Source organism: Ischnura elegans, chromosome 4 (assembly GCF_921293095.1).
Source record: "Ischnura elegans chromosome 4, ioIscEleg1.1, whole genome shotgun sequence".
Classification (NCBI taxonomy): Eukaryota; Metazoa; Arthropoda; class Insecta; order Odonata; family Coenagrionidae; genus Ischnura; species Ischnura elegans.
This window is the reverse complement of record NC_060249.1, coordinates 123,782,699-123,786,502: the sequence shown is the minus strand read 5'-3', so window position 1 is coordinate 123,786,502 and position 3,804 is coordinate 123,782,699. Positions and strand designations below refer to the sequence as shown.

Genomic DNA, 3,804 nt, shown 5'->3' with positions numbered 1-3,804 from the left:
TGTCACATCGTTTAGTATTGGCTTTAAAACCTCATTATACAATTTTCATTTCCGCTTGTAGTCTACTACTTGGCTCATTAAGGTGCCCCCCAAGGACTGTATAAGTGTTATGTCGGCCCAAAACTCAAATCAGCATTTTCATCAATGTCGTGGTTCACCTACTCCTGAAATCACGATTTAGTAACATGATTCGGTAGACGGAAGCAAAATATATGTTTCGTCGATAAATAAAAACCTTCCCCATTCATCCACTCCCCATTAATAATCAGACGTACGAATTTATGTCACGTGATACACCGGTACACTTGGCCTGACATTTCTCACAGTCACTTCTCGATTATGGTATTCCCTTTTGGGGCTCCTCTATCTTACTTCCACAATTATTTAAAATGCAAAAAGAGATTATTCGCATAATAAATAATTCTAATAATAGAGCTCCCAGCAAACCTATTTTTGAAAAACTATAAATCTTCCCTCTTCCCTGCATATACATTCTTGAAACAGTGTCTCTTATTAACAAAAATAAAGACATGTTTATTGAAAATTGTGACCTTCATAGTCATGATACGAGAAGCAAAAATGCATTCCATGTAAGTCAGCACAGAGTAAATAAAACATAGATCGTCAGGGAATACTTATGTACAATAAATTGCCTACATATATTAAAATAATCAAAAGTTCCTTTAAATTCAAGTGTGCCGTGAAAAAAAACTACTTTTATGCAAATTATACTATAGTGTAGATGATTTTCAAATGCAAACTAATTTAAATGTATAATTGAAATGTGTTAATCCAAAAAAAATTGTAAAATTGTAAATTTTATGTATTGTATTTTTCATATTGTTTTGCTATTGTTCATAATGTTTTTTTATATTAAGTGTAAAACATGTAATATATTGACAAAGCCATACATAATTCATATGCTAATGGTGACTGAATAAATTGAATTGAATTTTCTGATCCATTGCCGGTCACTTATTCTTGGGTATCAACAATAATAATTGGATATTCACGTAGTCATGACTACCAATTATAAGGCAGCGTGGCCGAGGGGTCTAAGGCGCTGGTTTTAGGCACCAGTCCGAAAGGGCGTGGGTTCGAATCCCACCACTGTCAATTTCTGCCGGCCTCGGTGGCGGCGTGTTAACTTCCATGCCGGCCAACTCCAATATCCCGGGCTCCATTGCCACCAACGTGGGATTTCCAACACCCAGAGAACAAGTGACTGTCCAACAAACAAATAGTACGATAAGACTGGATAGTCCGAAATTCGCAAGTCTTTATAGTCTAAACTATCCTTAGTATCATCAAAATAATTAATAACCCTTTCCGATTACTCACCATGTTACTCTTCTTTGCTATGGCTTTCTACTACGTATAGTTTTACTAATTTCATTTGTTGAATACGTTCACCGTAATCGTTCCAACTGGATGAATGAGTTCATCATGGCTGACGTTTCGAGGAACGCAGGCTGACGTTTCTAAGAGAATGTGCTGCGAAAGCTTCGATCAATAAATTCTTCACTAAGTTTTAAAAAAAACGCGTTAGTTGCCGCCAAGTTTCCGTGACTTCAATTAAGTATAATATTCACGGAAAATTTCATGGTGACTTGTTCATAGTAAGGGAAGTAATAGTATAAGAGTAATAGTAAGAGCGTAAACAATATTATTTGGCTATGTTAATTGACCTTCCACATAATTAATCCACATTTTCGACAACTTTTCCGCCCATACACTTGCCTCAGTAAACCAATTCATAAACCAAGCAGTCAATAATAATTTTAAGTCCACACTCAGGGCTATTAATTACACTTTGCTCATAGATATTTGGAAGTATAATCCTGAAGTACAACTGCGTACACAGTTCCTCATCAAGTAACTCTTCCATGTGTCTTTCTACTCCTCAAGTTTTAATAACCGCATTTCCTGAATATGTTTATTGTGTTTGGAATAAAAAAGATAAGATAAAAAGTGATAAAATTTGCTTTTTACAACAAAATCAATGTAATAATAGCAAATAATAATAAGTATGAATAAGTGACAAATATACCGTATGCAATAGTTAAAAATGGTTCTAAATCAGATTTTCAATGTTTACTTTTAATTTTCTGCAAACGAAATCAACACACTACACACACAACCCAGACAAATGTGAAAAATAACCAACCCATTGTAAACTGGCAGGTAGTGTTGAACATTGGTTCATCGTTACAGCGCCTGATGGCGCCTTCGGCGAGGCAATCGATGAGGAGATACCTAAGAATTTGCTAAAATGTATAATTTTTATATTTGACACACGGGAAAATGTTACCTAAAGTTTACTCTACATATCCGGAACATTTCAGGATGATATCCTGAGTTTTGAACGAGCAATGCGTAGCTAAAAAAGATGAAATATGATCAATCGAGCGGAATGTGCGATGCGTCCTCTTTGGGTAAAAAACTGCAAAACCAACAAAGAGGAAATCACGGTAAAATAAACAAGTAAATTATGTACAAAAATTTCACAGAGTAAAAATAATTCACCATTGGCTGAATATTTCACACTATTTTCTCACTTCGATTGAACTCGAGAGCATAGTATTTCATTTTATTATTATTTCATAAAGTACTACTAATGCCTTGAATCGCTTTTCACAAAGATATGATGTGTAATGGGTTAAAATTCATGATATTAAAAATACAGAGAGAGAGCGATTTACCGAAAGCAAAATTGTTCTTTTCCTTCAGATTTACTGGCTACTAACAACGGACTTGTGAAAAACTTACCTCTCCACATACATAGTATACCTGTTGGCGACGAGAGCTCGTGTAAGATCGACGTTGAAGCATAATTAAATTACATAATTTTACTACCCTACGAAAGTAGTAATTACTTAGCCAATATTGTAAAGCCATGGAAAATATTTTCAAATTTGCTATAAAATAAGTCTTCTCATAGTGGACAGTTCCGCTACCTAACAATATCATAGCTCAGCGAAGTAAATTACAACGAATACTATAGTTACGGCTCTGAGAGATATACAAATGGCAAACATAAATATAGGTTTGCTACGCCTTTATGTATATCACAACCAACCCTTTGGTTGAAACTACGAACGACAAAAATATATTAGCTCTGTGGACTTGATGAGGTTTACGGGAATAGTAATTGCTAAATAAATGCTAACAGTACTCCAAACCCTGAGTGCAATAACCAGATAATGATCCATATTTTCAAAAGTGATAAATGATTTCCACAAACACACGAAAAAATTATTACCTAAAAATCATTAGTAATATTTATTCCTATCGGTCTATACAGGGTTAAAATTTCGAGGCACAATTCTTTCTCCTCCCCGTATAGATTTGGATCCAAATTAGACATTTTTTTGGAGAGAAATTTTTAGTAATGAGTAATGGGAATAATGTAAATATGCATTTCGTAAAAGTGATCTCGCGCGATGGAAAAATGCTCATGGCGGCAAACGGGTTGGCCACCCAAGCTTCAGAAAGTGCGGTCATAAAAAGGCGAACATCGCCTTCCGGAAAGGTGAGCGAGGCGGCGCGTGGGCGTTCCCTAATGACCGCCTCCGCCCATCTCATTCTCGGAGCGGAGGCGCTGAAAGATTCGAATGCGACACCGCACCTGAGCCAGCGGTGGATCTAAAGGGGGAGGGGGGCGAAGGAGGAGGCGCTGCATGAGGGGAATACTAACCACACGCATCCGAGATGAAAAGAATTTTTTCCGAGACAAATAACAATGTATATACTTTACAACTGGGGGTCATTCAAAATCCACTAACTCATGATTTACAATGTGAT

At 36.2% G+C, this 3,804-nt stretch overlaps 1 non-coding gene across 1 annotated transcript; it reads left to right on the top strand.

The window, feature by feature from the left end:
* The first annotated feature begins 1,036 nt into the window (after window positions 1-1,036).
* Window positions 1,037-1,116, top strand: Trnal-uag. Its single transcript has one exon. It is a non-coding gene; the product is annotated as a tRNA-Leu (tRNA).
* The last annotated feature ends 2,688 nt before the right edge of the window (window positions 1,117-3,804 follow it).